Below are 23,436 nucleotides of genomic sequence, written 5' to 3' on the forward strand. Positions count from 1 at the left end.
AGTGAAATAAAAGTATGTCATTGTATCATTGTCCTAAGTTAGATGAGGTGTTGTGGCTTCTTTTTATATCATGCAGAAAGTTGCTGAAGATGCAGTAACAAATTTTGTCAACAGCCATGACTCTCTCTGGTTTCTCACATATATAAAGAATGAACAGCTCATTAATCACCATCAGTAAGTCATTCACCTGCATCACTTCTTATATACAAGATTACTGCAAATTTTATGGTAGTACTATATTTTTTGATGAGTGTAAAGATTGTATCTCAAGCTGGTTCAGGAATGACCTATACATTTTCAACTAAAGCTGTAGTTAATAAATCTCTCAGTGTTATTCTTAGACAATTCAGTAGTTTCAAAGAAAAGCAGTTCTTAAAAATGTTTTTGCATATGTACAAGCTTCCTATTATTCTGCTTTACACTGCAATGGATCAGGCTTGGAGGTACAACTGGGCAGAAAGGAACTCTTCCTGGGGCTAGAGGCCAATAGAGAGGGCAGGAATGAAAATCACCTCTGCTCCTTGAGCCAGTGTGAGCAAAGTCAGAGTTTCAAAGGCAGTGACTCTGACACCCACCTCCCCCTTAATTCACTCTGATGCAGGAAAATGGAGAGGTAGTGGGTCATCAGTGTTACCAGTCTTTGAGGAAGATAATCTAAAGTAATTTATCTTTTTAACAGCAGCATAGTGCACAAGAACAGGTATGCATCTGCATGCACATTTGCAGTTGAATGGGGTACTCTAGCCGCTGGTTGTCATTGAAATTTGATTCCTACTGGGAATCTCTTATTCTGAGACATTGAAACATTGCAGGCAGTTCCTAAAGACTGCTCACACTTTTCCAATGGAAAGACAAGAGGTGAAGATAGCAAATCCAGGTACTATATTGAAGAATGGTCAAAATCTAATCAAATAGTGTCATGCACATTATTCTGTGTTTCTCACCATCCAATAGCTGAAAACCTCAATGAGGTACAATGTCCCTAGCTCTTACTAGTGGGGAGAGGGAAAGATTATTCAAACCATGGAGAGGCAACTGGTCCAGGCTTGGGATGTCCATGTGGGAAGAAATGAAACTAAGTTTTCCTCCTCTCTCCTCCCCCACAGGCCCACACTTGGAAAGATCCGGATCTTACATTCCAAATCTTGGTGTCAAATTAATCTGGACTAAACTGGAAAATCCCAGTTTTCTCAGGATTACTTTGTGTTTCCTGAGGTGTTGTTTGGACACCTCCATTAAACCCGTGACCTATCACAGGTTATGGGCCTGTATAGAAGGGCCCTGAGAAATAATTTGGCTCTCATTTCCTTTTTCCTGTTGACACATATATCAACTATTAATATGTACTTGTTAATGTGTAAAAAATGTTCACACATACTCTAGTCTTTAGTTCCAAGCAGATTGCCAAATGTAGCTTCCATCTTGCTATTATTGTACCATCCCTTTGCAGTCCTCCTTCAGAACTTAAATTTCATTGCATGCTCACCCTACATTCAATAGTGTCCACCATGTTTAAATGTTGAGTGATTTTAGCTACCACAAGTACTGCAGATTTGGAAGCCCAGTATGTCTAGATATTCCAGAAGGCCAAATAAGACTCAGATGGGTAGAAGACAAAACCAAAGGTTTATTCTCAATGTCCAAAGAGGATGTCAGAAGCGAAAGCATTCCAAAGTACTGACATATCACAACTGTGAGCACAGAGGATGTTTTTTTTTTTTTCATTTGATAATGATTCAAGAAACCCATACCAGCTCCTGTTTGGTTGAAAAACCATCTAGTTAGGATCTGTGTCCTCTGTGGCTCAGGACTTCATTGGATGTTATTGCTGGTTGGCTCTTTATGGTGGCAGGAAATTCAATTATTTGAGCATTTGAAGTGTCAGTTCATTTAATGGTCCACCTCTGGTAGGGGCACAATCTGAAAGGAATGTGATGTGATATCAGGTAATGAGTCCATGATGAGCTAAATGGTCTGGTCCTGTGAATACAATAAGATTGGTCCAATGTACATAAAGGATACATGGGGATGACAACCAACTCAATAGGTGAAACTGGCTTGAGGCATGGGTGCTGGATTTTTGTCACAGGTAGTCCCAATCTTATCTATGGGAGCAGGAAATGGACTTGTGGAGCTCTGGCATATATTCATTAACTAAATTCCCTCCATCTCCCAGTTCATTGTGCAGGGATTATGGAAATTAAAGAAAGGGGTTTTGGGTGCAACCAGACAATATTCCAAAGACCATTCATGACAAAGGTTTAGATGAGGTTCAAGCTCGCTCTCACTGAGTCTGGTAGAGCTTCTGCTTCTATTTCATATGTTTACATTTTTCATTATACATTTAATAATTTGGGAGTCTGATTTTTCAATATCATAAAGATAAATTGGTATAGCCATGAAGAGAAGCTGAAAGCAGGACTGTAAATTGTGTTTAACCAGATGTGGTCAGATACCACATTAGCCACAGTTTATAATGACTTCCATTAACCACACCTTATATGGCAAATAGATGTGAATATGGGAGTCTGAATATGACAGCAACTGCAAGGGATTAAATTTTCCATCCTTGCTTGGGAGGTGGTGTACCTGGTTCATTTTGGCAATCATGTGAATTGCACTATAAATTCCATCTCTGCTTCACCTCTGCAACATGATGAGAAGGAGAGCTGAAGAATGTAGCACCACAATCATTAGCATCACTTCTGATTAGGAATGTGCTTTATCAAAGGGGATTCTGACCAAACCTTGGTATATACTGAATGTGTTTGGGGAACATTATATGGAAACACCAATTGAGCGGATGACTTTCCCCTTAATGTATCTTTTTAAAAAGCTCTTCAAATATTGGCAGGTACAACAGCATTCCACAGTTAATTTGTCTCTTATCCATCCCTTATACCCTTTTTGTGATTTATTGGATACCTTTAGAAACAGAATTTCAATCTGGATGAGTCATTAGTGTGATCCAACATGATAAAGAGTTCAAAGTTTGACAGTCTTTCCAGTTCAAACTTCAGAGGTCTTCATTTTTCAAGCATGCATTTCAGTATGAGTGGGAAACATTGTACGTAATCATCTTAACAGGGAGAGGTAGGCAACAGAACATTGAGAATATATGGTTGTTTTATAAAGAGGGTTCAGTGATTTTCAGAGTAATACTATTTCCCTTCTGGCATGTACACAAACATCATCTGCTGATATCTCATTTGTGGGCTAAATAACTACATTTGAGAAAGAGAGAATACAGAGTAGCCTAGACAGCAGGAAATGGCCAATGTCCCACCGCTGCTTATTAGCTGAGCTCCATATCTCCAAGGACTTCTTCTGGATTTAGAGACAGAGTGATGACTGGTAATGGAAATCTCATTGCTAGGTAAGCAAGACCCCTAATGAATAAAGAAAGGCTAAACATAGTGCAGGCTCTGGTGTGATTTGAGCTCTATGAATTGCAAATGAAGCTACTGTATTAAAAAGAAGAGCAACAATAAACCAGCCTGCGTAAATAGGAAACATTTTACAACATGCATTATTTGTTAATATGATCTGTCAAAAAAGAAAATGTAAGGGGAGGAAGATTAAAACTTCTGACAGTGACAGGGTTTAAAAAAAAAAAAACTTCAGCCATGGAGTCTGATGGCTCCCATCACACCCCAGAAAAGTACTTCCAGGGTGACTCTGTGGCGGAACTGTCGCAAACATCCTTCCACCACTGCAAAATTGCTGACAGTGGTCAACAGGAGGCTCCTCACCTTTTTATTAGGAAATATGGGTTGAGCCGGCTCAAGAAACTATGGGCTATGCAATGAGGTTGGAGGGAAGCTGGGATGGTGCAGGGCACAAGGTGACACATCTTCATGCCCCCTGAGCAGTCACTGCCAGAATAATCATAATTCACAGTGATACAAAAAGATTCTGACAGTGTGTGCGAAGAAGTGTTTTGTAGATTGTCCTATTAATGTGAAATGATTAAAAGAGAAACCTCATAGTTAAATGTTATGAAGGGAAAAAGAGGAAAAACTCAGAGTGATATAGTTTGTTTAATTGGTAGCATCTAAAGTTTCAAACAGTAATATATTATTTTTCATAAAGTTGTCATTGGATTGTTATATGCTAGGTCTCCTTTATAAGTTCTTATTAGAAATCTGAGCAAAATGCAGGGAACAAGTATATGAATCAACCTCTCGCTCTTCCTCCTCTCCCCTCTCCTCCCCTCCCTTCTCTTCCCTTCCCTACCCTCCCTTCTCCTTCCTTCCTTCCTTCCTTCCTTCCTTCCTTCCTTCCTTCCTTCCTTCCTTCCTTCCTTCCTTCCTTCCCCTCCCTCCCTCCCTCCCTCCTTTCTTCCCTGCCTGCCTCCCTCCTCTAGCATATAAATTGACACTATAAACATCCCACTCTCATCACTCTCCACAAACATCACTCTCTCTCCCATCACTTATAACAATGTTGAAGGGAAAGTTGCTTTACTGGCCTCCAATGAAAGGAGGCCAGTATAATCAGTATCCTGACATCATGTAGAAGGGCATGGAGAGGCAAAGGGCATAGATGAAACTAGACACCACTCCACTCCCCACACTCTCTCTTGAAAAAGAATTAAAAATAAATATTGGACTCATTTTCCAACCTCTAATGCAGTATACATTCTGGTTGCATCGGGACTGGCAGGGGTCTCCCTGCCCTGCTTTTCTGGGAGTTTTCACATAGCCTACACTATTGGTCAACTAAGTGCACTGAAATCTATATTCATTTCAGTCTGGTTTCAGACCTGGTTATGGAACAGAAATAGTTTTAGTTACCTTGGTGGATGGCAACACAGAGAGCTGGATAGGGAATGTGTCCCTGTTGATATCAAAAGCCACCCAAAAGTCCAGCAGAACCATCAACCATGTTATCCTTCTGGGCCATCTTGCTGAGATGGGACTTGGAGGCACTGTTTTACAATGACTCTGTTACTTCCTGAATGGGGGACATGCAGAAGGTGCTGCTGGGGGACTCATTTTTTATCTTTGGCCCCTGGCCAGTGGGATCCCTCAGGGCTCCATGTTGTCCCCCATTCTGTTTAACATATACATGAAACTACTGGAAGAGGTCATCTGGAGTTTTGAAGTGCAATTCCATCTATACAGAGAGAGTACCCAACTTGATTACTCCTTTTCCACCTGAAGCCAAGAAAGCTGTCCTGATCTTAAACCAGTTCTGTCATCCGTAATGAACTGAATGAAGGCAAACAAATTGAAACTTAATTCAGACAAGACAGAGGTGCTCTTGGTCAATCAGAAAGCAGAAAAGGGAATAGGAATTTAGCCTGTACTGGATGGGCTTACACTCCCCCTTAAGACACAGCCCTGCAGTTTGGCATTCTCCTCATTGTTGAACCTGAAGGCCCAGGTTTCTGTGGTAGCCAGGAGTGCATTTGTACATTTAAAACTTGCTTGCCAGATGTGACTGTTCCTTGAAATGCCAGATATGGCCACAGTGGACTTAGTTACATCCCATTTGGATTACTGTAACACACTCTATGTGGGACTACCTTTGAAGAATGTTTGGAAACTTCAGCTGGCCCAAAGAGTTGTGGTCAGATTGCTAACTCAGGTTGGCTACAGGGACCAAACAACTCTACTGTTGCAACAGCTCCATTGGCTGCCAGTTTGATTCTGGGCACAATTTGAAAAGCTTGTTATGACCTTTAAAAACTTATACAATAAAGGGTCCAAGATATTTGGTTGATCACATCTCTCCGTATAAACCTGCACATGCTCTGAGATCCTCAAGAGAGGTCTTTCTCTCAGTTTCACCTCCATCACAAGCTTGTTTGTTGGGTACAAGAGAATGGGGTTTCTTGGTGGCTACCCTTCAACTCTGGAACTCCTTACCCAGAAAAGCAAGAATGGTTCCTTGCCTGTAATCCTTCTGGCAGTATGTAAAAATTGTTATTCAGGCAGACTTCTAAAGAAGTACGTTTTAAAGATCAAGTCAGTGGTACTGTGGTTTTAGCTTTGGAAAGATGTCAAATTGGTTTTAAGGGTTTTAACTGTTTCTTTTTAATATTGTTAAAGTTTAATTCTATTTTAATGTTTGTATATTTTAGTTTTAAATTGTATTGAATTGGTTTTATTGTGAGCTACTTTGAGTCTTTTTTTTAGACAGAAAAAAAGTGAGATACAAACAATAATAATAATTGACAGAGGACATGATGATTAGCTGGAAATAGAAACTTAACAGGTGACGATATGGCAAGCATTAGAAGAAGAAATCGAAGTTTGATCAGCTTCTATAGCACACATTTGGTCGTGTATAGGATTCTCAAACTGTTTCTGAGTGTCATGCTCCCAGAGGTGTGGGGAAAGAGACTATCCTTGGGACTAGTGTCAGGATTTTTACATGCAGCTTGATAGTAGAAATTTTTTGGCTAGCTTTCCAGAAGATGATTGGCCTGGGAGCAATCAAGATTTGGAAAATGGGTTCTTTCAGTGGCTCAGGTATTTTTGCCCAGGAGGATCTAGGGAGGAGGTCCAGAGGAGATAAAATTGTTTCAGCCACTCCTGCACTAGATTGTTTTCCCCCTCCCACTTCACATCACACACACACACACACACTAGTACTTCCCTAAGTGTACTGAAATCAGTTTTTTTTAAAGTCTAGAATGTGTATCTGACTATACTTGGCCTCCTCTTTCTGTTGTATACCAAATGATCTATCTAATTTAGCATCCCACCACTTCCATTTCATCAACCAGGTTATCACTGTTGGTTACAACCAAATGTAAAATAGTTGATTCCTCTGTTGCCTTTTCCACCATTTGGATGGAAAGCTTTCCATGACTGGAAGCTCTGATAAAATCATATTCCTGCTTGTAGGAGGATTTTGAAGATACACTTGGAGTTCCATTACTGCCCTTAATGCCTGGCACAGAGAGCTTGTGATTAGAACTGGCACATATATCATATTTCAAACAGAGATGGGGTGTGTATTGGTGCCAATATTCATTCCATACTTTTTGCTCAAGTACATTCTTTAAATACTCACATGTATTGTTTTGTTTTGCTTTTATTATACTTTCCTTGAAATAAGTGCAGAATATTGCTATCTTAACAGTTTCACTTTCTTGATTAATCTTTCTTTTGCATTCCTTTCCTTGCATTTATGTATATGTTTTTCAGCTGAAAGCCCACTTCATATATTATTCAGAAGCAAAGCTTGGCTTTTCCACCATGTGTTCAACAAACACGAATCTTCAGCCAATCATAATTATCTGACAGTTGTGTCTGTATAAAACACATCTGTAAACAAATCAGGTGCATTTACACTTGACATCTTTTGACATGTTCTTAAATCTTTTTAGACACATGTATAAGTAATGATGTAATGTCTGAAGCGATATGGTTAAGTCTTGAATACAGAATGTGGATTAACTGAGTTGTGAATTACAGTGTCATACATATTCATCTGGAATGCAGGATAACTTCTTCAGTTAGTGAAATCTGTCTCCATATTTATCAAAATCCTACTGAGCAGTCATCAGAGGAATTATGGCTAACTTCACACCACATTTTGGGTATAATGAAAATATGACTTCAGTAATCTATACAGAATATTGCACATAATTAATAACCATGTGATTGATTGCTTTGCTGTATATATTTTTCACAACCTAATTTGCATTTTCTGCATCATCTCTCCATCTAGTTATGGAAACTTAATTATGGTTCCCACATGCATCTTACACTTTCAATGTCCACAGCAGAAAATGACTTGTATGGGTCATGTGGACAACCAAATGGCCGGTTTGACAGAAAGATCTTTGGGCACATCCCCACTGACTGGTTAGCACAAAGAGTCAGCAAATTAGTTCACGGTGGTTAAATGATGCATGGAGCTGGTCTGGGTTAATGTGGGCCAAAGCTATTTAATGTGACCTTGAATTGTATTACTCAAAGTCACAATTTGCTCCATATTCTCCCATAGAGTCTCCAGCAAACTGTAACTTTGGGCCTATGTAAACATTTGAGATAGTTCTGTGATGGAAGCAGCTGCAACTGTTTGCATTTGCCATCCCATCTTCCTCAGACTCTTGTGGTCTGAGGATATGATATGGCACTCATTGTCCTATTACCCCACTCACTGCCCTGTTCTCATCCCAGTGGTCAGTGAGTCTAAAGTGGGTTATGCCAGCTGATTTTCACCTGGTACTAGCCTGAGTGAAAAGGTCATCAGATAATGAAGGATGATGTAGTGAATCTTACCTATTAGGCCTGGAATGAAGCCTGGGTAACAGTGAGTGAGGCAAGCCTCCATTTTGTAGAGGAATGTCAGGCAGCCATCTTGAGTGTGGTTAGAAAGAGGGAGGGGCTTAGAGAGAGACTCCTAGGATTGGCCAACCAGAGCAGATGGGAGGAGCCAAGTCTTAGAGTGCAGAGGGAAAAAAATGATCTCCAGGGCAGTTCTGTTTTGGGGTTTGAAGAGAGCAGTTCGGTTTTGGAGTTTGGAGGTTGTGTGTGTGAGAGAGAACTGAAAACTGTGGAAACTGACAGGCTAGGTCAGGCAGTTTGGATCTCTTGGAGGGAAGATAACTCAAGGGATTGATTCTCACTACTGGACTGGTTAATAGAAGGACTCTAGGTTAGAGTTAATTAACAACCCAGGTGAACTCGTGACTATTCTCAGCAAATAGAACGAGGGTTTTTGTGACCAATAGATAGATTGGTTGGTTGGAACTTTTTGAAACTAAGTGAAGTAATCTGAAACATACAACTAAGTTAAGCTGAAGAACGTCTGTAACCGATTACGCTTATGAACCTCTCTGAAGTAATCATTTGCCTGTTTTTAAGAAAATAAATTTTTATTCTATTTTCAACTTTCAAGAGCCTCCACAGTGTATATTTTCCATCAAGAAGCCTTAATAAAAGTTCCAGCAATGCAACAATAAAATACCACGGAAAAGCCTCATAGTGAACATCAGTTTGGGAACCAGGGGTAGAAACAGTGTGGGCAGGGAATGGGAGAAGTTTGCCTCAGACACATTTAACAACAAAAATCCTAAAGACATTTTAGGTTGGTGGCAGCTACCATTTTAAAAGAAAATCTAAAATCAAACAGTATACCCTCACCTCTCACATACGTGTGCTTGCGTGTGCGTGAGCGTGAGAGTGGAGAGGTGTCCGATATATTTGGTGTCAGCCCTTCTTTATATTGGTGGCAGCAGTGGGATTTAAAAGATTCCCCACTGCCTGGAGGAGTAGTCTCTCCTCTCCTCTCTGCTCAGTCATTCCTTTATATAAAAGAGTGATTCTTCCTCTCATTTCCTTCTTGAACTTCACTCTGATACCCTAGCCAACATTACTCTTGGTGATGAGTGACCAACATAATCCATGTCACTAAGTGGTCAGTCTAGATGAATTCCTGATCGAGTGTATATTAAGCATGTGCAAATGCATCTATAATATTCTCTGGTTCCATTATGGAGGTCCTGAAAACACAAAATGATTATCTAGTTGTGGCAACAAGCCATTAGTTTAATATAATTTCAAGCACAGTGGAATGGAGTCAGTCACAATTTCATCCACTAAACATCAAACGTATAATATCCAAACATCAATGTACCAGCCAGCATACATTAACTCAATGTCAGGATGTGAAAGCCCAGAACTCATAACAGCTGAACTTTCCACATCCCGTCAGAGCAATGGGGGGTGGGAGATAATCTAAATGATAAGAGTCATCTGGCCAGGAGGATGGGTTTAATGGCCTGCTCTGGTTTTTCAAGCCTGGGAAAGGACTACATAACGGATATGTGTGAATATGGAAAGTGGGGGGCGAGGTAGGAGGTGGATATACTCGGGGTTTGGCGGGAATACGTTATTTTTAACTTCATTTTCAACTTGTAAAGAAGGTCTTCAATAAAGTGTTTCCATGGAACTGCCTATGTGAGCCTGCTTTGAGTCCTATAGCTTTCAAGAGCTGACACTCAAGGCATAATGTACCAGCCAGTATACATTAACTCAAGCCAGTCTACTAATCAGGAGAGCCTTTTGTGTTTGGGTTATGTTGTCGTTACCATCAAATTTTGCTGTTCTTACCACCAAATCAAGACTTGCCATCAGTTGGGGCCCCCTCACCCAGCAACAACATAGTACTATATAATAATATTGTGCTATGGTTATACACACACACACACACACACACACACACACACACACAAATATTATAATGTAATGCTAATTATAATACAATATAACAATATTAATTAAATATTATATATTAAATGTGATATTACTAATAATATTACAGTATAGTGGTATAGTACAATATAATAACATATAATGCTAATATTGTGCTATGCTAATGATATAATATATTGTATTTTCATATAACTTCTAAGCCACTCTGAGTCCGGGGTGTGTATGTTATGTGTATGTTGAACTTTTTTTTCCTTTCCTGCAATAAGGTAGTAACTTCAACAGAATTAGGAGCAAATGAGATGAAAATTGCTTGAATAGTAAATGCTTCTCTATGTTCTGATTTAAAAAATCCATTTTCCCTTGTTTTACCATCTCTCCTATTCCTCTCTCTCTCTCTCTCTCTCTCTCTCTCTCTTTCTCTCTCTCTCTCTCTTTGAGGGGACAATATAGCTTTTCACCACTATTGTCCTTTCATTTGCTTGGGAAGAAGCATTCTCTGCAAATGAGATTTAGATATATAGTTTAAGTAAATCTTCAGATGTCTTCGTAGTGGCAAAAAAGGTGAAGAAGAGACATGGATAAGGTTAAAGAGTACTCAAATGAGCATTAAGGTGGCACCTTTATCTCTTTTATTAGGAACATGGACATTTAACAACACTTAACACTCCTATAAACTAAAGGCATAAAACCTTCTGAGTCATTTGGACATTTACAGCCAGAGAGCCAGGTTCTTCTTCCTGAATCAGAGCTCCAGTGCTGAGCTCAAGATGAGCGTCTATGAGGTCTCCTAGCTGCAGTTCTAAAAAGGCTTCTGTCAGCATACTTTTTAAATTATCATGGCTTGAGTCTGTGCTAGTTTCTAAGTATCAGGCAGCAGCTGGGTTATATGGACAACTTGTGTTTCAGTGTAAATTTATTCCTTCCCTTTGAGAAAACCCAAAAGGTCTCAATTTTTACTGCCACTAAAGTGCTATGCCTTCATCCTATAAAGGAAAATGGAAATGAGACTACTTTTTCCTGAGATCAATTTGGAAACTAAATTCTTGGCCAAAATACCAACTTGAGCAATACCAGGAATGCAATGAGTTTGTGAAAAGAATATCCTGTTTATTTGATGCAATAGAGTAAGTTTGTTGACCGTCATATTGAAATGAGGATAAAGTGAGACACAATTAGGTCAGTGCTGTCACCTCCTCAAACTGTTCTCCCTTGTGACCTTTAAAATCATTATGTTTCATGTCATTGCATCCATCACAAACTTTAATTTTAGTTTGACATGTTGGCTATGGTTAGTTACTAGTTTATTTTGGAGTAATATAAAAACTATCATAAAAAAATTCCTATCATAAAAACATCATGCAGAGTCCTCTGTCCTTCCCTGGTAAAAAAATATAGTTAATGCAAGAATGCTACTCCCTCATGCAAAATTCCACTGAACTGGAATAATTAAGGATGATAATTCATTCTAAATGTGGTGTGATTGTTACCATATGGAATCATCTAAACGTTTATTTTATTTATTTATTCATTTTACTTTTTATTTTTTGCTTATTTGTTTTACTATTTTATCATGGCATGAGATCCCAGGTAACTTGGGTGAGAAAATCATGAGTTTTGTATACTAACAGTCCCATGTCAACACGTTCTGTTTATTCAATGAATCTATTCTAAACATTACTCTGGATTTAGTCTAATGTTTTGAACACATGCTGTTTTCCTACTATTCTTTGTTTAAAAGGATGTGATTTTAAAGGTGCTGGTTTTAACCTTTAAAACCCTGAACAGTTCAAGCCCAACCTATCTGTCCAACTGTATCTCATGATATGAGCCTGCCCTAGCCCTTCAATCTGCCAGAGAGGCCCTACTCTCAGTCCCACCCCCGTCTCAAGTATGGCTGGTGGGAATGAGAAAAAGTGCCTTCTTGACAGTGGCTCCTCGGCTTTGGAATTTCCTACCTAAGGACATCAGCCTTGCCCTTCTCTTTCAAATTGAACATGTCCACCTTTTCCAGTTGCGGGATGTGATGTTGACTGATGTAGTTTATAATTTTTCACTTTTTTGGTTTTTAATTTTTTTTTAAATTGTACTGTTGTTTGCTACATGGCTTTGATTTTATGTCTTTGAATTCTTGTTTATGCTGGGTTTGGTGCACATGTATACCACCCGGGTCCCTTTGGGGAGGTGGAGGTGGGTTATAAAAATAAAGTTGTTGTTGTTGTTGTTGTTGTTGTTGTTATTATTATTATTTTGGAGAAGTTAATTATTAATCATGTCAAATGGCAATAAATTCCAACTATGGCAACAAGATGGAGCTGGTTATTTCATATAGCTGGTTTTTAATAATGTTTTTACCATGTACTGTTGTTTTATGTGAGGTGTTAAATTTTGTGTGTGCTTGATCTATATGTATTTTTAGTTTGCATTGTCCTAGGTTCGAACAGCATTGACTTGTTGCAGATTCATATTTATTTAAACATATTTAAACATAAATAAATAAATTTTCCAGTGACTGAGAAAACTGAAAAAACTTTCCACAGGTTCTAGATCCCTAACTCCCAGCAGTTCCAGTTTACATAGACCATAGTTAGTAATGTTAAGATGTATACTTTAATACTATCCTGAGAATCTGGTTTAGCAGGCATTAGCCTCACCCTCTCAGCATAGCAGGCAGACTTGCCAATGCTGGGATTCAGAACCCTACGTTTGACTGCCAAGTGTATTTCAGTTGTAAACTATAAAAAACCAAGCTGTGGCCTTTGTTACCCCAATCTAGATCCATTCACCCTACAGGTGCAAATACTTGTTTGTTGGATATTCCTGAAATAATTCCTTAGCCTTGTGTGGGGTATCTAGACCATTTCTGGAGTTAGCATGTTTGATTGTCTTTGAGGACAATTTGTACCTCAGCTGTCATAGTATTCTGTGACCCAATCTCAATTTCTCACAATTGTGAGCTTTCAGGGGATTTTTGAACAAGCTCAGATATTTGGCTTTCATTTACAGTATCATCAAATTTGATCAATAAGCCATATGAATGCCCACCATGAAATAAAAAGATCAGACATTTAATTATTTAAAATGAACTCCTCAGCTAGTTTTGAAGTGGGAGTATGGGGGGGGGGGGACTTGGTGTAGGTCAAGGCTGAGGGACAGGAATTAACTTATGGACTTCTCAGCAACTTCCTGGACAAAACATTTGGACCTGAAGGTGATCCACCTCTATGGTCATACCAAACCATCACTTCCTGGTATGCCATCTCAGGAGCCTGAATCTCAGGAGTCCATTTCCCCTCATATACAATATGGGATAAAGTAAAAATATGTATTGGGGAGTAATCCTACCCGGTGCCATAAAGTGATCAGCATTCACTCATACTGAGGGCAAAAGAATGTTTTGCTTGAATAACCAAAAAGGCCACTTGGGAAGGGCTGCCTGCCTTAGATATTGCTGACCATGCTCCCTTCCCACATGCTGAGGCTGGTGTTATTGTGAACTGACCTCAGTCCATAGGGTATTCAAAACTTCCACTTTGCCAAAGTGGCTCCACTGCTCAGTGACAGTGTAGCTTTGTTTACCAATAACAAGATATGACATTGCCTGTTGCACTAGGAAGCTGCGGTAGAAAAGATGCTTACTGCCATGGATAAACAGGAAGGAATGGAATGTCAAACATTTGTGAAAGAAGCCTGTTGCTTTACTGTTCAAATTCTATTATTAAATATTAGATTAATATTTTATGAACTAAAAATTATTCACAGCAATGATTCCATAATGTCATCTGCATATGTATTACTTCCTCACATTTTAAGTTTAATTTGTACAAAGCAAAATTTGTGCTTACTATTTATGCTAGCATAAGTACTTTTAAAGTTGTTGCAAAAGGAGGTGTCTACAATGTTTTTGTGCTAAATACACAACAGGACAAAGCTTTCAAAAATGAATCTTCCCCTCCTTGCCACTGACTTTGGCAAGAATATGCCTAAGTGTTTTCCATTTGATGATGTAGACATAGGAAAGAACAAATGGCAACAGCACCAACAATAACTATTGTTTCACATATTTAACTGATCAATATCTGAAGGTCAATTATGCTACATGAAATTGTGTTTGGGGTACTATTGTGTGTGTGTGGGGGGGGAATTAATACTAATAAATAAGTAAACTACAGTGAACCAAAATCAGCTTAGAATTCAAAATAAATGAAAAAGAACAACATGTAACTATGATGTATAACAGGAAAGTAATTGCTGAAGCTCCCAGACAGGTTGTTTCATGATAGAGTACAAAGTCTCTATCACGAAGCAAATACCATTCCTTTAGAGCAAGAGTTGGAAAAGTAATTGACACTTCCATAACCACTACTTTATACTCTACTCCACTGCCAGAATTCCCCGTGGCCTAGTGGATTAAAGTCTTGTGACTTGAAGGTTGGGTTGCTGACCTGAAGGCTGCCAGGTTCGAATCCCACCCGGGGAGAGCATGGATGAGCTCCCTCTATCAGCTCCAGCTCCATGCGGGGACAAGAGAGAAGCCTCCCACTAGGATGGTAAAAACATCAAAACATCCGGGCATCCCCTGGGCAATATCCCTGCAGACGGCCAATTCTCTCACACCAGAAGCAACTCAGGTTGCTCCTGACACGAAAAAAAAAAAACTCCACTGCCAAGTTGACTGCCTTTACCCGAACTCCATGCTGTAACCCAAATCTATATGATAGCATCAATCAACAAGATCTTCTGAAAGATTTGAAGTGTCATAAAAATGGGTAGCAAAGTGTAAGTCATTTAACTTTTTTTGTTATATTTCTGTTTCCAGGAAATATTGGTAATGGAGCTTCCATTCCTGTACCATAATAACTTGGCTGGCTTTGGTTATTATGGCATCATGGAGTTACCATCTGCCATGCTGGAGCAGAAAAATATCTTGAAGTGCCTTGCAATCAGAAGCTGCAGTACATATTAATTAATTACTACTGGTTTTCAAATTGGCCATGAACTCCACACAGTTTAGACTCTTCCATCTTACAAAAAAAATCTGTGAATTAGGTCTGATTAGAACACTTATGATGACAGTTCTCAAGAATGAATAACTAGCTTTTATTTCACTTTAAGATGCCTTGATAGTATGGGTATTTATTTGTTTATTTTTTGGTTGGGACAACATGAACCTCCCTTTACATATAACTGTAGCTTTGGCTTATTTCAACCTTTTCCGTGTATGGCTGTCAGCTGGATTTGTCCTAAAGTAAGTGGGATTTGTTTGTGTGAGCAGAAGATGAAAAGATGGACTGGGAATCTTTTGTTTTCACTCCCCATGTATTATTATTATTATTATTATTATTATTATTATTATTATTATTATTATTATTATTATTTTATTATGACACAGCAAACAAGATAGATATGCTGGATTTTATATCACAAAATCACAAGTCAAATACTTCCCAAGTGTCTAGGACTGTGTGATTATTATTATTATTATTGGAAATGTTGGACACCTTTTCTACTAGCCCTTGGCTTGGGCAAGTTACAGAATTAAGTAACAATCAGCTATTATTTACAGTCAATGAAAGTCTAATGGGCATCTACTAATTTAATTTTCCTAAGTGTTTGCCCATTTTCCAAATTCCTAAAGGCTAGCACTAATGAAAACTCATTCATCCAAAGAAAAATCATTCAACCATAAAACGATATTTTTCCTTCTTATTAAATGTAGCCATAATAATGATAACAGCAATGAGGATGAGAAAGAGAAAATCTGCTACTATCTCACTTGCATTTGGTTAAAATTGCCAAGCAAATGCTTCAAGCAATCATTTCCTACTTTATTTTTTCTATGTATATAAATCTGATGTGGACAAAATTATTTTTAAATAATCATACATAGTGAAATGTGTGTTCAGCACATGAGGGAATTGCAGAGGTCAATCTATATAGAAAATTAGCTTATATTAAACTGTAACTCCTTGGAGAATCCTTTATCAAATGCTAATTTAAAGGAATTCTGAGAAACTGGCTTGATTTGTTATCCAAGATTACATTAAATTGGCCTTATGAATGATTAATGTTGCCCCACAGTTGGTCAGCTTCTCCCACACTGCCCATACCTCTCCCATTCCCTCATCTCTTCATCAGTTTCCTGCCAGTGGAAGTGATATATATGGCACCCTCTTGGTTCCAGGCAGGGACCATTTTATTTTACTAGTATTGTAAATGCATTATTAAAGAAAGCTTTAATTTAATGTATTTTGATTTTTGAATCTAGTGATGTACCTTTGTGGGACTCTGCAGTTTGACATAAAAATCTTTGCACAAACACATACATAAACATCATCTCTTTATGCTATCTAAAATGTCTTTGGAAGCAGTTGAGTAACATTTCAGAGGTCTGGAGTTAAACATAAAAGTAAAGAGGACTAAGGCAGAGAAGACAAAAATTTTGATTTCACTGGTGCTGAATGAGAGATTAACAGATATCATTATGCAGATATTTGAAACACATACCAATTACATTATTCTAATTCAGCATCTGATATTTTGCCATCAGTGTTTCTGCAGGGCTTACTTCTGAAGTCACTCAAGTGGCCCACCTCTTTTAATCATCATTGTAGAATGCAATAATTATTTATTTCATTTTTTTCACTCCGAGCGAGATTATTTATTTATTTATTTATTTATTTATTTATTTATTTATTTGGCCTATGTGATCAATGCAAAAAAATATTTCAAAACTCATTACTAAATTAGAGATGGTGGCAAATAGTTTCTAAAATATTGTTAGGAGTCTGTATCAGAACTATAATGAAGTAACAAATTTTACATTGCTTTTTTGTTATGTAATTGTGCAAGAGGGAACCATCCAGGGCTTCTTTTGCCATCATTTTTAGAGCTATTGGGATGAAACTTGATACAATAGTAGAACACATTCACCACTGTTAGCCCCCCCCCCCACACACACATAAGTTTCAAAACATTTCATCTATTCACTGATTTTTTTTGGCATTTTTGAAAGTTTTTATGAACAACATTTTTTAAAGAGAAAACTACAGGTACTGTATACTTGAATTTCTATTTTTAATCATTCCCGCCAAGTTTCAGAATGATTTGCACATCCACTGATTTTTAGGGTATTTTAACAAGCATAAACTTAATAGTATTATTTTACTGGAAGACCTCAAAGGCCATCCAGTCCAACCCCCTTCTGCCAGGCAGGAAAAGCAAAATCAAACCACCTCCAACAGATGACCATTTATTTATTTATTTATTTATTTATTACATCATTTCTACCCCACCCTTCTCACCCCTCAGGGGACTCAGGGCAGCTTACAACATGAACATATGCATTAAAACAATTTATATCACATTAAAAATTACATTAAAATTGAAAGCTTACATTTAAAAAAAAACCCTACATAGTTATACATATAAATATACATCCAGCCTTTGAAACAACAACAACAACAACAACAACAACAACATGAAACCTACCAGGTAAACTTTGGAGTTACTGTCTCTCAACTTTGCCTACCTTAGAGGGTTGATTCAACTCCCAACAATCTCTTTTTATCTTGAAATTCATTTAGAGATTGAATACAGATTTTCCCCTACCAAAACTTTCAGGGAGGAGGAGGGGGAGATACAAGGCAGTAAGCAGAATTCTGGAAAATATTGTTTGAGAAGGTGAGGATGACTGTGGCAGAGAATTCCAAAATTCCAACACTAAACTGCATTTCCTATAATTCTGCTCACTTCCTGCATTAAAGCCTCAATGTGCTGAAGGGGCTTCTTCCTTGCCCAGCCATCCAGCCAGGCATCCTCTCTCTCCTTGCTTATGTCTTTGGGGAAAGAGCAGGTCCCTCCCTCTACTCCAGCTTCACCATCCTCCTCAAGACCCTTTGAGGGAATCAAACCCAGCCCTGTAGGGGGAGAAGCGGTGCCCACAACAGAAATCTGGAGCCATTTATGAGACTTATATAACATCCAAAAGTTATAGGTTAGTGTTTTGAATCCTAAGTTTTTTGAGTGGCTGTCCCTCGCATTTCTAGATCTCACTTCATACATACAAATCTAATAAATTATATCTGACTAACGAGTTATAAATGAAGTTTTGCACACCCCTAGTATTTATCCTTCTCTCAAAGTATACCTTTTGACCATTTGTGGGACTGTAAAATCTCACATCTTGAAAGTTCCCTCCCCCCTTTTTTTCTGGACTAGGGTTTCTGGACTAGGGTTTGAGTCATTTTTAGTTGTGAATGTCAATCTGCATTTTATCCGTGGATTTTAATTTGAATTTTAACTCTGTGTATTTTGTTGTATATATTTTAATAGTGTTTTATTTTCTGTTTTAATGATGTTATATCCCTCCTTGAGCCACAGCAAGAGGCGGGTAATACAGTTGTTCTTGTTGCTGTTGTTGTTGTTGTTGTTGTTGTTTTTGTTGTTGTTTTGTATACATTAATCAGGCACCAGTGGCTCACAGTCCATGTTGCGGTTCAGTCTGATGATGAAGGTAGATTAGGGTTTGCACAGTCGGAAACTGAAAATGTGAAACAGTCTGAGCAGCCAGAGATTCTGAGAAGGCCATAGGCAGGCAGCCAAGATGAGCTAGCAGAGATAACAGAGACTTCAGATCAGAGTGACCATTCCCATCTCTCAGAATGGGAGGAGGGCAGAGAAAGTCAACAACAGCCAGGTGGTTCTGAAAGTGATGATGAGGAAGTCCAATTAGACAGAGAAACAAGGCTGAGTCTGAGAAAGAAACTCCCTAGATGTTCGCTAGGGATTGCTGTCAAAAGGCTGGGAACCCAAGGTCAAAGGAATGCCTTCATGTCTTGTAAAAATGAGTAAATACTGACCTGATAAGGCACGAGGTTTTCGGATGAATGGATCTGAGCATATATACTTTTAAAATTTATATACTGTAATTTTATATTGTATTTAATTGTTTTTTAACTGATTTTATGTACTGTTGATTGATTTTGTATAGGCATCTAATTGTGCCAGTGTTGTAAGCTGCCCTGAGTCCCTTTGGGTGAGAAGGGTGTGATATAAATATTGTAAATAAATAAATAAGGGGAAATGTGGGGACATATTTCAGATCAAGCAACTTTGCTTTCAGAGCAAGATCTCCTGCTTTCAAGCCTCAAGTCTTGGTTCAAATGTTGCCTATGGTTTCTTGGGAAAGTATTCTTGCTTTCATGCTCCTGTTTATATCATGTAATTTAAATTTTGCTTTGATGTTTTAAGCCTTGTCTTTTAAGGATTTACTTGCTGTTTTTGGGACATTGAACTCTATTTGGATTACTGCATTTACATTCGGATTATTGCATTTCCTTATTGCTTTTTGCCTTACTTTTTGCTATCTTTTTATCAATAAACTGTTTATATCAAGTCTGTCTCAGTGGTGTGTTTTGAGAACAAGATGGACCCTCGCTGGGGTGCAACAGTCCAAAGGAAGTTTGGTGTCCTTGTGTGTACACTTCCCTTGTGTGTACATGGCATGTAGCCCATTCATTTGAACAACAGAGTTCTACTTGGATCACAACATACCTGGGCCCTTATTGAACTAGAGAAGAATGCTACCATTTGACTAGTATTCAGAAAATCAATCTTTGTATGAGGGAAGACTGAGGAAAGGTCCTTCTTTTTCCATCCCACTTGTGAAATATCCTCCCCTTGGAGGTCCACCAACCACCAACCACCAACACTGAATTCTCTTTGGTGCCAAGTCACGACATGACTTTTAATGAAAGCCATTGAGTCAAATTTGTCTGACACATATTTCCCTTATGCTCTCAAGAAACCTTTAGCCCTTTTGGTGTTTGTAACTTCTTCAAATATTTTTTCTTTAAAATATTTGTTTATTTTTATTTTAATTTGAAATTGTCTGCATTGCTTATACATTTTTTGTCTTTTCACTGCCCTGAGAGCTTATGATAAAAGGAGAGAATACAAACATTGTAATAAATAAAAAAAATATGTGAGCTTGAGGAGAGAGTATAATTTTGGCCTTTGGCTTGGGTCACAATTTACCTTGAGTTGGCAGAAGATTTGCCCAGGGGCTACTGAAAATTGAAGCTAGCTCTGATTACAGCCATTGTAACATTGCAATTTTCTAGGAAAATCACTATTTTGAGCCACACTATTACAACATATTTTGTTTTGTAGGGCAGCTTGATTGTTTGGAATGCATTTTGCAACAGGGAGAAAAACTGTACTTCCAATCAAGTACATCTTTTATTTCCTCTATTCTTTCAGGGAAAATGGAATTTCACAGAACCCGTATGAAGAAGAAAATCTCAGCATAATATTTCCTGATGGGCAATCTTACATTTAACAACAAAATATCCAATGAGATATTAAGAACAAGAATTCTTGTGCTTTTAATGCTCATGCAGACGAATTAAAAACATTTCCATTGAATTCAGGGTATATTCTGACTCCATGAGAATTCCATTTTTTTTACAGCTTATAAAAACTGACCAGGTCTACAACCATGTTCAGGGATGCATAATAAAACAACTTCTATATCTCCTGAAGATACTTCTATATCTCCTTTATTCATTCTGTATCTCCTGAAACCACACAGGCCAAAATATACATGATACAAATCAAAACTAAGTGCTAGCATCCAGTTAATGATTTCTGCTAAATGATTTGTGCTTGCTTAATTCCAACTTACACTTTTGCAACTCTACATTTTTGCTATTGTGGAATTCTCTTTCATTTACCCAATAGATAAAAGCACCCCTCCACTCCTCCCTTCAAATACAATAATTTTAGGGTTGTCAGATAATGGGGAGATTAGTGGCAACGTCTTTGCCTGGACAACTTACAGTTATGAAATCTGCAGGGAATCCCAAAGATCCTCTGGGCAACATTTATTGGGTAAAACAATGCCTTGTTCTTTAGAGGTGATTACTCAAAACCACTCTGAAAAAGTTGTTGTATAACGTTCTCTGAAATACTTTTTTTTACCTCATTTCCAGAAATAAGGACACAAAATGCAGAAACATTATAGCAAGGTGTCAGTATAACTGAGTGTGTTTCTCCCATTCCTTTGTTGTTTATTGTTCAGTCACTTCCAACTGTTTGTGACCTCATGGATCAGCCTACGCCCTGTCAGTTGTCACCACCCCAGCTCTTTCAAGATTAAACCAATCACTTCAAGGATAGCATCCATCCATCTTTCCCTTGGTTGGCTGCTCTTCCTTTTTCCGTTCATTTTCCCCAGCATCATTGTCTTCTCCAAACTATCCTGTCTTCTCATCATGTCTTCTTCTCCCATTCCTACCATTGTTATTAGGAGTGACTTCAAGTACCACATTGTGCAGCATTAGTAAAATGGAGTCTTCATAGCAAACTGGAGTCTTCTTTTTACCCAAAGTAAAATCATTGTATTGAGTAATTAATATAATTGATACAAAATATAGCAGAGACACTTATCAAACAAAAGCTTGCTAACTCAGTTCATTATTCATTCTTATATTCAAGAATGAATAATTTCAAATTGTGTCCCTGAAGGGTAATATTAGAAGTAGATTACCTATATTCACTCATGTCTGTGACATCCCACCCAACTAAAATTAAAACCAAACAAAAAAACCTTTGTGCCACATGGATTTTGGTATAGAAAAGTATGTCTTTTGTGAATAATACAAAGTTTTCTCAGCAAAACAATTGTCATTACTTGCACAAATCAAGGGGATTTTCTTCAAATTATATATTTTTTAAAAAATCTGAAAAAGTGATTGCATTTATTTATTCGTATGGTGGATGACTTACATTTTTATGATAAATTTCACTGTGTTGAAATACGTATTATTCTTTATTGTTAATGAGGAAATATGTCATTTTGCGATTATGACACTTGCCTGAAGCTGCCTGAAGCCACACTTTGAGGTGGGTGGCAATAACTGATTTCCTGCTATGCTTCTTTCTACTTCCTTTTTTTCTTTTTTCTTTAGGTTACTTTTCTCTTACCTAGGGAGGTAAGGCTGGTGGGAACGAGGGACAGGGCCTTCTCGCAGGTAAGGCTGGTGGGAACGAGGGACAGGGCCTTCTCGGTGGTGGCTCCTTGGCTGTGGAACACCCTCCCCAGCAACATACGGCAGATACCAACTCTCCTAGGCTTCAGGAAAGCCTTAAAGACATGGCTGTGCTCACAAGCTTTTAATGAATAAGAACATGGACTTTACATGACCTGTACGAAGAATCGAGGATTCTGGATGAATGGATTTTAATCTTGGACATTCTTAAAATTTTATATAATGTGATTTTATTTTGTAATGGTACTTGTTTTATATGAACTGTTGTTTTGTAGATTGTTTTATATGAATTGTTTTTACATTGTTTTTAGGCATTGAATTTTTGCCTGTTTACTGTAAGCCGCTTTGAGTCTCCTCGGAGAGAAAGGCGGGGTAAAAGTGATGTAAATAAATAATAAATAATAGGGGAAAATTTTAAAAAATCTTCAGAGAGGAGCAGACACTGTCAGACAGCTAGGGAACATTTTCACATAAGGCACTGTGACACAGTCAGTGGTCCTTGATGTCTTCATCATGGGGAGGTGGTGGGCTGGCAATGACATCATACAATAAAGTCCCTTGTCACTGAAATCACAGCAGTTAGAAAGCGTTCTTTTGAACTTTAGGGGTTAATATTTATTAATCCAGTACAACCAGAGAGCTCTAGTGAGCTGGTAAACTGGCTGGGATTTTTGGGAGCTGTAGGCCAAAACATCTGGGGACTCACGGTTGAGAACCACTACTCTAGACACTGAAATTAATGGCAATTTCCAATAATCAGTAAGAGATACAGTGATAATAGGGGACAAGACTATTGGTATCTATTCTGTTAATTTTTCCTCACAAATAGCATTGTTGATTTCAGAGATGAAATACTTTTACAACTTTTTGCTTCTTTTTGTTCTTCTGTCATTACATCCCAACATATTCCTGGTTGTAGTATTCTTTCCTTAAGTCCTATTATTCTTAGTTACAAAAAGCCAATGATAGTTGGACCCATTCTCTACTTAAGTATGGCTGAAGGAACAGGAGTGATTGGGGAGAATACAGCAGCGTTGTGATCTGTTGGAATTCCATCTTCATCTTTGTCAAGATGACTCAAGGCTTTTAGTGCTTGCGGATAATTTTGTGGAATTATAAGATGGATTCTGGGCAAGTATAGAAAGAAAGAAAAAACATATAAATGTCCTCCCACCCCACTCAACCTGGGTGGTCTTTTTCAGTCTGCA

This window comes from Anolis carolinensis, chromosome 4 (genome assembly GCF_035594765.1).
Source record: "Anolis carolinensis isolate JA03-04 chromosome 4, rAnoCar3.1.pri, whole genome shotgun sequence".
Lineage (NCBI taxonomy): Eukaryota > Metazoa > Chordata > Lepidosauria > Squamata > Dactyloidae > Anolis > Anolis carolinensis.